Genomic DNA, 13,028 nt, shown 5'->3' on the forward strand with positions numbered 1-13,028 from the left:
CCAATAGAACTCACGGGTAGTTTGACAGAAGAGCAAATGGGCGCGATAGCGGTAGGCTATATCAGTTATTTATTCAGTCATTACCATTTCATCTTCGTGAAGAGAAGTGAATGCATTCTGCATCTAATTCTAGTCCTATATTATTCAAGGATGTCATTAGAATGATGAAGATAAGGACAACGAAAAGTATTTAATTGAACTGTTGAAAGCGAGGAAGGAATGAAGCAACAATAGAGAAAGAGTTGGTAGACTAATAACATTAGGGGAAATGTTATGAAAGGTATATATGCGTCAGCCTACTAATTATACAAATAGGCCTTATTATATTTCAACACTTAAATCTAATTCTCTAGCCTATACTTGTAACTTTGTAGGCAGCATTTGCTGCACACGAATCGCATGTTCTCTTCTGCTTTATCGTGGTTTGAACAATGTGCGTAATTCCAGTCCATATAATACAGTATAATACAGTACAGTAATACAGTTCACACTAGTTTCATTTATTTACCTAAGAGAGCATATAGCTAGCTACGTCTATGGGCTTTTATGTTTGTCTGTCGTGCAGTAATGTGCAGTAGCCTATATCATACATGTATTAGATAACAGCAACACTAATCTGGATATGGTTGCTCCTCTGTCTACACAAAACCTGTGGCCAGCGTTGTAATCTGTCTGGGGGATCAGGATACGGGTTCTCCTCTGTCTACACAAAACCTGTGGCCAGCGTTGAAATCTGTCTGGGTGATCAGGATACGGGTTCTCCTCTGTCTACACAAAACCTGTGGCCAGCGTTGAAATCTGTCTGGGTGATCAGGATACGGGTTCTCCTCTGTCTACACAAAACCTGTGGCCAGCGTTGAAATCTGTCTGGGGGATCAGGATACGGGTTCTCCTCTGTCTACACAAAACCTGTGGCCAGCGTTGTAATCTGTCTGGGTGATCAGGATACGGGTTCTCCTCTGTCCACACAAAACCTGTGGCCAGCGTTGAAATCTGTCTGGGTGATCAGGATACGGGTTCTCCTCTGTCTACACAAAACCTGTGGCCAGCGTTGAAATCTGTCTGGGTGATCAGGATACGGGTTCTCCTCTGTCTACACAAAACCTGTGGCCAGCGTTGAAATCTGTCTGGGTGATCAGGATACGGGTTCTCCTCTGTCTACACAAAACCTGTGGCCAGCGTTGTAATCTGTCTGGGTGATCAGGATACGGGTTCTCCTCTGTCTACACAAAACCTGTGGCCAGCGTTGAAATCTGTCTGGGTGATCAGGATACGGGTTCTCCTCTGTCTACACAAAACCTGTGGCCAGCGTTGAAATCTGTCTGGGTGATCAGGATACGGGTTCTCCTCTGTCTACACAAAACCTGTGGCCAGCGTTGAAATCTGTCTGGGGGATCAGGATACGGGTTCTCCTCTGTCTACACAAAACCTGTGGCCAGCGTTGTAATCTGTCTGGGTGATCAGGATACGGGTTCTCCTCTGTCCACACAAAACCTGTGGCCAGCGTTGAAATCTGTCTGGGTGATCAGGATACGGGTTCTCCTCTGTCTACACAAAACCTGTGGCCAGCGTTGAAATCTGTCTGGGTGATCAGGATACGGGTTCTCCTCTGTCTACACAAAACCTGTGGCCAGCGTTGAAATCTGTCTGGGTGATCAGGATACGGGTTCTCCTCTGTCTACACAAAACCTGTGGCCAGCGTTGAAATCTGTCTGGGGGATCAGGATACGGGTTCTCCTCTGTCTACACAAAACCTGTGGCCAGCGTTGTAATCTGTCTGGGTGATCAGGATACGGGTTCTCCTCTGTCCACACAAAACCTGTGGCCAGCGTTGAAATCTGTCTGGGTGATCAGGATACGGGTTCTCCTCTGTCTACACAAAACCTGTGGCCAGCGTTGAAATCTGTCTGGGTGATCAGGATACGGGTTCTCCTCTGTCTACACAAAACCTGTGGCCAGCGTTGAAATCTGTCTGGGTGATCAGGATACGGGTTCTCCTCTGTTTACACAAAACCTGTGGCCAGCGTTGAAATCTGTCTGGGGGATCAGGATACGGGTTCTCCTCTGTCTACACAAAACCTGTGGCCAGCGTTGAAATCTGTCTGGGTGATCAGGATACGGGTTCTCCTCTGTCTACACAAAACCTGTGGCCAGCGTTGAAATCTGTCTGGGGGATCAGGATACGGGTTCTCCTCTGTCTACACAAAACCTGTGGCCAGCGTTGTAATCTGTCTGGGTGATCAGGATACGGGTTCTCCTCTGTCTACACAAAACCTGTGGCCAGCGTTGAAATCTGTCTGGGTGATCAGGATACGGGTTCTCCTCTGTCTACACAAAACCTGTGGCCAGCGTTGAAATCTGTCTGGGTGATCAGGATACGGGTTCTCCTCTGTCTACACAAAACCTGTGGCCAGCGTTGAAATCTGTCTGGGGGATCAGGATACGGGTTCTCCTCTGTCTACACAAAACCTGTGGCCAGCGTTGAAATCTGTCTGGGGGATCAGGATACGGGTTCTCCTCTGTCTACACAAAACCTGTGGCCAGCGTTGAAATCTGTCTGGGTGATCAGGATACGGGTTCTCCTCTGTCCACACAAAACCTGTGGCCAGCGTTGAAATCTGTCTGGGTGATCAGGATACGGGTTCTCCTCTGTCCACACAAAACCTGTGGCCAGCGTTGAAATCTGTCTGGGGGATCAGGATACGGGTTCTCCTCTGTCTACACAAAACCTGTGGACAGCGTTGAAATCTGTCTGGGGGATCAGGATACGGGTTCTCCTCTGTCCACACAAAACCTGTGGCCAGCGTTGTAATCTGTCTGGGTGATCAGGATACGGGTTCTCCTCTGTCCACACAAAACCTGTGGACAGCGTTGAAATCTGTCTGGGTGATAAGGATACGGGTTCTCCTCTGTCTACACAAAACCTGTGGCCAGCGTTGTAATCTGTCTGGGGGATCAGGATACGGGTTCTCCTCTGTCCACACAAAACCTGTGGCCAGCGTTGTAATCTGTCTGGGTGATCAGGATACGGGTTCTCCTCTGTCTACACAAAACCTGTGGCCAGCGTTGAAATCTGTCTGGGTGATCAGGATACGGGTTCTCCTCTGTCCACACAAAACCTGTGGCCAGCGTTGTAATCTGTCTGGGGGATCAGGATACGGGTTCTCCTCTGTCTACACAAAACCTGTGGCCAGCGTTGAAATCTGTCTGGGGGATCAGGATACGGGTTCTCCTCTGTCTACACAAAACCTGTGGCCAGCGTTGTAATCTGTCTGGGTGATCAGGATACGGGTTCTCCTCTGTCCACACAAAACCTGTGGCCAGCGTTGAAATCTGTCTGGGTGATCAGGATACGGGTTCTCCTCTGTCTACACAAAACCTGTGGCCAGCGTTGTAATCTGTCTGGGTGATCAGGATACGGGTTCTCCTCTGTCCACACAAAACCTGTGGACAGCGTTGAAATCTGTCTGGGTGATCAGGATACGGGTTCTCCTCTGTCTACACAAAACCTGTGGCCAGCGTTGAAATCTGTCTGGGTGATCAGGATACGGGTTCTCCTCTGTCTACACAAAACCTGTGGCCAGCGTTGAAATCTGTCTGGGGGATCAGGATACGGGTTCTCCTCTGTCTACACAAAACCTGTGGCCAGCGTTGAAATCTGTCTGGGGGATCAGGATACGGGTTCTCCTCTGTTTACACAAAACCTGTGGCCAGCGTTGAAATCTGTCTGGGGGATCAGGATACGGGTTCTCCTCTGTCTACACAAAACCTGTGGCCAGCGTTGAAATCTGTCTGGGGGATCAGGATACGGGTTCTCCTCTGTCTACACAAAACCTGTGGCCAGCGTTGAAATCTGTCTGGGGGATCAGGATACGGGTTCTCCTCTGTCTCCTGTCTCGGTTCTGTTCCCCTCAGACGGAGAGGTGTCTGTGGGCCGTGTTTGGGTCCAGTGTCAGCTCATAGGCATCTGATGGGGGAGACAGACTAATTACATTACAAATAATTATGTTTTAGGGTATTTTTGACAGATATGTTTGATTGATAGTGATCATGAAATCCAATTTACTATTTATTAATGAAATAACTGACAAGGGAGTTCACAGAATACCTCCTAAATGTGATCTCTCTTAACTCACTGTGTGTGTGTTTTTGTGATGGTCAGGTCTATAGAACAAACATAATTACACACTTACATTTCTTCAGGCCAGATTTTAACCAGTGCTCTGCATTATTGTTCACACTGTAAGAGAAAGAGATTCACAGTGACACAAACAGCATGTGTTTGAAGTTCAGTGTGGAAAATACACACCTTAACAGGAGGGCTATGCTGTTCTAGAACTGTCAGGAGCAATCAATGATTTGTACACATTCCTTATTTAACTAAAATACCAATTTTACATCCACACATTGTATTCTACCTGAGTTTTACATTACAGTCTGGATGCTCCAGTGCAGCAGAGAGAATTGTCACTCCTGAGTCTCCTATGTGACTGTAGTCCAGATTCAGCTCTCAGGTGTGAGGGGTTTGACCTCGGAGCCGAGGTCAAGGAAGCACAGCCTTCCTCTGTGATGCCACATAATAACAAACTGCAGGAAGAGAACATTCAATGAAGGATTTGGACTCACCTAGTGGCATAGTTGCACCCCATGTCAAATATGATCCCTGGTATTCAGTTGACAAATTATTTCACAAAGGTATTAAGCCATTATGACAATTAATTCACATGCAAACATACAATGTTTATTCAAAAAATGTGTTATGTCACATAATACTTTACACTCCAATTGTACCCACGTAAGAACTTCCAGTTTACATTGTGGACTCCTCAGTCCAGCAGAGAGCAGCTTCTCTCCTGAATCCTGCAGATCATTATCATTCAGGTTCAGTGTTCTCAGTTGAGAGGAGCTGAGAGAAGAGGCCAGTGCTTCACAGCATTTTTCTGCCAGGTTGCAACCCATCAGTCTGAATAAGAAATGAAGACAAACACATGGCTGTTTAAGGCACTGCATCTCAGTGCAAGAGGCGTCACTACAGTCCCTGGTTCAAATCCAGACTGAATCACATCCTGCTGTGATTGGGAGTCCCATAGGGTGGTACACAATTGGTCCAGGTTTGCTGGGGTAGGCCGTCATTGTAAATAAAATGAGCTACACAAGCTTCTGATTACAAACAATATGCCATTACAGTAATATAGAGTCTACATAGGTGTGTCAGTGTCACAAACTACAGTAATTGTGTCTCTGTTTTGATCTCCAAGAAAATGTATGACAAAAATAATGCTGAAGACTTAAAACTGATAGGTGGAAAGAAATCAACCATGGAGTAATGAAACTGGTAAAAACTACTTCAACAGATAATTCAAATCAAAATCCAATTTTATGTTAATAAATGCGAGTGTAGCGAAATGCTTGTGCTTCTAGTTCCGACCATGCAGTAATATCTAACAAGTAATCTAACAATTTCACAACAACTACCTTATACACACAAGTGTAAAGGAATGAATAAGAATATGAACATATAAAAATATGGATGAGCGATGGCTGAACGGCATAGGCAAGATGCAGTAGATGGTATAGAGTACGTATATACATATGAGATGAGTAATGTAGGGTATGTAAACATTATATAAAATGGCATTGTTTAAAGTGACTAGTGATACATTCAAAACTAGTATGGAGATATGAAATAAGACATTTTAACAATGTGAGATTGCTTCTCTTACAGTACATAAATTATTTTTTATAAATACATTTGAGGTTTCACAGTACTTACAACACTACTCTGGAGGCTTTGACCACTGTCAGCAGCCTCAGCTGACCCTCCTCTGAACCAGAGTATTCTCTCAGGTCGAAAATATCCAGCATCTCCTCTGAGGTCAGCAACACAAAGACCAGAGCTGACCACTCTGCAGGTGAACGTTTGGCCTTAGAGAGAATTCCCGATCCCAGGTGCCTTTACCACTAGAGAATGGTCATTCAGCTCATTCAGACAGTAGAACAGGCTGATGCACTTCTCTGGAGAAGGATTCTCCTTGATGTATTCTACTGTTTCCTTATGGCTCTGTGAGCTGCTTCTTGTCTGGGTTGGTAGACCTCTTAACAGAGTCTGATTGGATTCCAGAGAGAGGCTGAGAAGGAAGCTGAGGAAGAGGTCCAGGTGTCCATTCTCACTCTTCAGAGCCTTATCTACTGCACTCTTATGGAGGATGGTTGCAGAGAATTCATTGGACGTCAGAGGGCGTGGTTTCCTGTTCTGCCATCAGATTTACATTGTTGTTGTTGAACATGAGAAAGACACAGAGCAGTCAGAAACTCCTGGATGCTCAGAGGCACAAAGCAGTACACCTTTCTCTGGTACAGCCCACACTCCTCTCTGAAGATCTGTGCACACATTCTGAAGTACACTGACGCTTCTCCAACATCAATGCCATACTCTCTCAGGTCGTCCTCTTAGAAGATCAGGTTGCCCTTTTCCAGCTGTTGAAAGGTTAGCTTCAACCAATGCCAGAAGTAGCTTTTCATTTAATGGTGGTTCCATCTCTTGTTCTATAGCATACTTCAGATTCATCTGTGTGGTCTGAAACATCAGGACGTGTGTGCACATTTGAGTCAGCATTTTGGGCATCTTCCCACTCTCTGCTTCAACTAAAAGATTCTTCAGAACAGAGGATGAAATCCAACAGCATACTGGAATGTGGCACATGATGTAGAGGGTTCTTGATGACTTCATGTGTGTGAGGATTCTTCTGGCCTGGTTTGGATCAGTCATTCTCTTGATGAAGTACTCATCCTTCCGTGAGTCATTGAACCCTCGCACCTCTGTTACCTGGTCAACACACTCTGGAGGAATGCGATTGGCTGGTGCAGGTTGGGAGGTAATCCAGATGCGAGCAAAGGGAAGCAGATTTCCCTGGATGAGGTTTGTAAGACAGCACATCCACTGAGGTTGGCCTTGTGACATCACACCTGGTCTTGCTCTCAGTGTGGCCTAATCTACTTATTAGCATATGAACAATTTAAAGTGACTCCCTTATAAATATGTGAATCATGCTGTCATTCTTTTTTCATGGAGACAAACTTTTTTTCCAGTGTGTCTGCAAGCTCTTTCTGGTTAATACTCTTCAGGACATGAATTGTGATCTTCAGAGCCCCCTTGCTGGCTTTGCTCTCCTGCTCCTGATCTTCAGCATCCATCACTTCCTCATCCTCCCCCTGACCCTGGGTAATCTGGACACAGAATTATTCTATACTTCTTCAGATGAGACTTTAGATATGAGAGGGACTTGTCTTCAAACAACTGAGGAAGATAAAGTTCAAATCAGAGGAGAGCATTTGAATTGTTGTTGAATTTCAATAAATAATATGTGACTATAAAACCCACCTTGGCTATGGATGCCTGGTCTGTTTGATGACTGTTAGTCTCAGACTCTGATCCCTCCTGTTGGAATGTACAAACAAAACACAAGGTTACAGACACTACAGGTAACTATACGTAACCGATGTGAAATGGCTAGTTAGTTAGCGCTAATAGCGTTTCAATCGGCGACGTCACTCGCTCTGAGACCTGAAGTGGTTGTTCCTCTTGTTGCAAGGGGCGTGGCTTTTGTGGCGCGATGGGTAACGATGCTTCGTGGGTGTCAGTTGTTGATGTGTGCAAGGGTCCCTGGTTCGAGCCCAGGTTGGGGCGAAGAGAGGGACGGAACCTACACTGTTACATTGCTTGCATCACATTTTCATACTGGGCACAAAATACAAAAATACAATACAAAATATAACCTGTGTAAATACCTGTTGTTAAATGGGAAACAGCACGGTAGTTGTGCAGGGCTTAATGATACTGATGGCTGTCGATGGCAAAATCTGTAGCATGAAGACAACTGTGTTAGCAGTGGGCTTATGTGACCATTACAACGGTGTATGCTAGCTAACACACTTATCTACAGCAATCATATGCCAAAGCACATCCCAGAAAGCCCCTCAATCCCTAACAGGTACCATATACCCACACATGTATAAATCAGTAACGTACAGCAAACTTGTACACATTGTAAAATATAAAATATAAAACAATATTCAGAACGTGACCTACCCCTTGCATCACATTTTCATACTGGGAAGACCTGACGTTCTCGATCTCCCCCTATCTGCAAGCGAGGCCAATCACAACACACCTTATTGTCATCAGTTGAACCAACTAATAGGAATGCTTGAACATTAAGTACACATTTCTTTAGAGGCAAGTGGAAACATAACCAACCCTGTTACATTCTCCCCTGCTGAATTACACTTGCATACTATAAAGAAACAAAATGAGGTATGCAATACCTTGCAATACATATGTCAACAAATATTCCAGTGCAAAGACTATTCTCTAAAGAGAATTAGGGAAATTCAAAGACCCCGTAGGAAAACATGCCTGTTACATGTTCAGTACACTCAGTGACAATAAGAACCTCAGACAGAAAAACCTTGGCCTACTTGACCTCTGACCCATGACCTCCATGGGGTCTCTTGAACGAGAAAAAAAAAAAAATGGGCTACAGACTTGGATTCTAATCCTACACCCACACAGGTATTCTAATGAATTCTGTATGAAAAACCCTCTGTGTCTGCATAGTCTCTATGAGTCTCACTGGGCGTTTCTTAACCCGATCAGCCCCTGACCTGACAGGCCTAACAGAGTTATTACGTTTAACCTGTTCACCTACAACCACCACTGGTGGGTCACTTTCCACAGTCGGTGGATAGTCAAGGTCAAGGGTTCTGTGACTGTTGCTGGAGCTTGTGCTACCAGCGGCATCTTCAGAATGCCTTTCTTCTTCAGAGGGTTCGGACATTTCTTCTCCAAAGGTTAGCTCTGACACGCTTGTGCCACCAGCGGCACCCTCAGAATGTGGTGAGGTCTGAGGGTTCCTCGCCAGTGGCCCATCTTCCAGCACATCTGGGGTTTCTTTTTCAGAGTGCTCCGGCTGTCCTTCCCCCGAGGTCTGTTCTGATACCCACACACTAGTCCTCTCACCAATGTCCATTTCTGGTATATCGTTCATGGATGAGTCCTCCATCTCCTCACTCGGATCCTCATGGTCTCCCATATTAGGTGTCTCCAAGGCAGTGTCAGGTAGAGGCAAGACGTTTACAGGCATTATCAGATTACGGTGGACCGTTTTCTCCTGGCCAGTCGACATGTTCTGTATCTTGAAGATGTGGATGTCGCTATTCTTCTCCGTAACAATATAGAGGTTGTTCTCCCAACGATCCGCCAGCTTCCTCTTTCCACGTTCACCCTTATTCGCCAGCAGCACCCGATCACCGACCTCCACCGGAGCTCCTCTGATCTTCCTGTTGTAGAGGCCTGCATGCCTCTTCAGCTGTTTGGTTGCTGACACCTGTACCGTCTCCATGGCCTCCCTGAGGTCTCTCGTCAGGGACTTTATGTACTCGTCATAGTCTACAACCTCTGAGTCTTGCAGCACAGTACCAAACATCATGTCGACAGGCAAACGCGGGGTTCTCCCAAACATCAGCTGGAAAGGGGCATAGCCCGTGGTTTCAGGGACCATACAGTTGTAGGCGAAGGTTAACGACTTCAGCTTCTGGGGCCACCTGTGCTTCGCTCTTGTAGGTAAAGCCCTGATCATGTTTCCCAGCGTTCTATTGAACCTTTCGACTCCCCCGTTCCCCATCGGATGGTAGGGAGTTGTGTGCGACTTCTGGACTCCTGCAGCACTCAACAACTCAGCAATCAATTTACTTTCAAAGTTGGCCCCTTGGTCAGAGTGGATACAACGAGGAAAACCATACACACAGAAGATGTTGTTCCATAGCTGAAGGGCCACTGCTTTAGCTGATTGGTTCGGACACAAGAAGGCATGGGCCATCTTAGTAAAATGGTCAGTGATGACCAGGACATCCAAGGACTTGTTGTTGGAGTCTTCAGCAGACCATAAGTCCACGCACTTCAACTCGAGGGGCTCAGTCGTGATGATGTTCTCCAGTGGAGCTCTGGCCTCTGGCTCGGGGGCCTTACTGAACACATACCTCTTGCAGGTCTTGACATACTCTCTGACATCCGACTCCAGACCATGCCAGAAGAACCTCTGTCTCGTCAAGTACAACGTCCGCTGTTGCCCCTGATGACCGGCTTCATCGTGGACACCCTTCAAAACTGTCGCCCTCATTGAGGTGGGTACTACATACTGGTACGTCTTCTTCTTTGACAGCAAACTTTTGGTAACGCGATACAGTACACCCATTTTCAGAGTGAGCTTCTCCCAGGTCTTCAGAATCCGCAGAGCCTCGAGTGGTTCATGGCCACGTTCCCTCCTAGAAGGTCTACGGCCCCTGTCCACGTAGAAGACAACTCTGGCGAGAGCGTCATCCTGGCGCTGCTTTGATATCAGGTCGTCACGGGATAGCACTCTCACATCTGACATCTCAGATGGCACCAGTGACTGAGTGAGCTGAGGCAGTAGCAGCGCACAGTTCTGTAGACCAGCCTCCCCTTGCGACCTCAGGACTGCTGATACCGCTTCCTTTGACAGAGAACCAGGAGAAGGATAGGAAGTAGTTTGGCAGTCCATGACAATTTCACAGGCATCTGCCTCAATTGATGGTGAGCAGCTTTCGAGGTCGAATGGGTGGTTCGACCAGCGGAACACATCTTGCACCTTCTCAGCACGTACTCCCGCAGCTTCTTCCAGCAAGGCCTTGTATGGAACCCTTGTGATGCGGTGGAGAGCGCTCGGCTGCACAAACGGCTGTCTACTGAGTGCATCAGCAATTACATTTTTGGGCCCGGGAATGTACTTGATGCAAACTCGAATGGAGCAAGTTTAGCAACCCATCTCTGTTCACAGGCGTCCAATTTGGGCTTGGACAGGATGTACGTTAATGGGTTGTTGTCTGTCCACACAGACGGCGCACCGTAAAGCAAAAAACTCTAACCTATGGGCAGGATACTTTGACTGTACATAAGTAAGTGATTTGCTAGCGAATGCTACCGGTCTGGCTGCAGACCCATCCTCTGGCACCTGGGAGAGGACAGCACCTAATCCATTACTAGATGCGTCTACAGACAGCAAGAAAGGTCTACTAAAATCAGGGTGGGCTAGCATGACCTGATCGATGAGAGCTTGTTTCAACTGACTAAAGGCCTGTTTGCACTCACCAGTCCAGTCTGCTGCTGTGAGTTTCCTATGTATTCCTCTTTTCCTCTTGCCTTTCCCGTGGCGTGGTGCCTTCATCGCCGTTGTCAGCCCATGCAGCGGCTTATCGATGGTGGAGCACCCCTCAATGAACTGCTGGTAATAGACTATCATTCCGAGAAAGGACCGAATCTTCCCCTGGGAGGGCACGTCCGTGTTATCCTCCATGAGATCCTTCTCTGTCATCCCTGCAATAGCCGTCACTTTTTCTGGGTCTGTGGCCACACCTCCTTCACTGATGACATGCCCCAAGAACCGCACTGACCTCTTCATGAAATGGCATTTCTTTGGAGACAATTTCAGATTATGGGCTTTGAGATGCTCAAAAACTGACTCCAAGCGTTGCAATTCAAGTTCTTCAGTCGGGGCAAAAACCAGCACATCGTCCAGGTAGCATAGGAGGCTAGAAAAATGTTGATCCCCAAAAATGCTCAACATCATCCTCATGAATGTAGCTGGGCTGTTGCATAGTCCTTGTGGAAGACGGTTATATTCATATAACCCAAAAGGAGAAGTGAAGGCTGTAAACCTCTTGTCGTTTTCATGCACCTCCACATTGTAGTAGCCGAAGGTCAAATCCATTGTAGAGAAGAAGGCATTGCCACCCAGGGCCGCCAGAGCATCGGCTTGGTGAGGTAGAGGTTGGGCATCCTTTACGGTGCGAGCATTGAGCCATCGGAAGTCTGTACACAGTCTCAGATCACCAGACTTCTTCCAGACCAGCACGAGTGGGGAGGCATACTCACTGCTGGATTTCCTAATTATGTCTCGCTCTTCCATCTCATCCAAGGCCAGCCTGAGCTTGTCATAATGGTTAGGGGAGAGCCTACGGTAAGGTAGCCTAAAAGGCTTAGTGTCACTGAGTCTGATGCGATGGACACACACCTCTTTATATCACTCACATAGGTGAACACAATCGTTTCTATACTCACAACAGTACCCTTTGCTATGGACACCATTAAAGGTACACTATGTTGTCATTTGAGTCTTTGTAATAAAACAACGTATAGCTTCAAACTATGTTAACAGCAATCATGTTGATCTCATCTGTTAGTCCCATCCATAGCTCCTTCTGCAAATTTGAGAAGTGGTTACATTTCTGAAACAGCCAACACCCCCACCACCTGGTTTGCTGTAAACATGAGTGAATGGGCAGTTGGTTTTAAAGATAACCCCATATAGACACACCACAAAAGTTTCCTGTTTACACTCTGTATCCTATTATTCATTAGATTAGACTAAAGAGGGCATCTCTACTTCTAAAGTTCCTTTCACAAAGTCATACAGTAAAGCTTGTCCAAAATACCTTAATACAACCTGAGCCACTCACCTCTGTTCAGTAGGAAAGACTCCCTCACTGAAGTTTAATGGAATTACTATTGACTGGTTACTCTTCATGGACACACAGCTGGGAACAGGTGAGTCTGCTCTCTCCTGCTGGTCCCTGTTAAAATAATTACAGCTTACTAAATACCAGAGTTTACATTCTGTATTTGTATCCATGTTCTTTTGCAATGACGACTATCATTCTCCGTGTTATAAGGTGAACATTCGGCATACACTTTTATATTGTGCCATTTACCTCACTTATCATTGCCATTCCATACTGAGATTAAACAAGGGAAATGGGACATTAAAAGGTCCACTGTGAAATTTACAGCAATTCTTGATCATTTAACTTAATGAAATATATCCACTGATTCTAGAAGAACATCATGTTTTAACACCTCATGAGTTTAGTTCAACTGTTTAGACCGTGTTGTTACAGCATTCAACAATGCATTTAATGTAAAAAAAAAGAATGGAAACCGAAACCTGTGATTA

The 13,028-nt window shown here is 46.0% G+C and overlaps 1 long non-coding RNA gene across 2 annotated transcripts; it reads right to left on the reverse strand.

Moving 5' to 3' along the window:
- Window positions 1–3,813: 3,813 nt before the first annotated feature.
- LOC115189452 (uncharacterized) lies at window positions 3,814–7,834 on the reverse strand. Of its 2 annotated transcripts, none has more exons than XR_003876917.1 (7): window positions 7,789–7,834; window positions 7,382–7,438; window positions 5,774–7,297; window positions 4,796–4,963; window positions 4,419–4,587; window positions 4,194–4,240; window positions 3,814–3,967 (listed from the first exon to the last, which is right to left on the reverse strand). It is a non-coding gene; the product is annotated as an uncharacterized LOC115189452 (long non-coding RNA). The 2 variants fall into 2 exon arrangements; XR_003876920.1 differs by lacking the exon at window positions 7,789–7,834 and adding an exon at window positions 7,565–7,595.
- Window positions 7,835–13,028: the final 5,194 nt, after the last annotated feature.

Source organism: Salmo trutta, chromosome 3 (assembly GCF_901001165.1).
Source record: "Salmo trutta chromosome 3, fSalTru1.1, whole genome shotgun sequence".
NCBI classification, from domain to species: Eukaryota; Metazoa; Chordata; class Actinopteri; order Salmoniformes; family Salmonidae; genus Salmo; species Salmo trutta.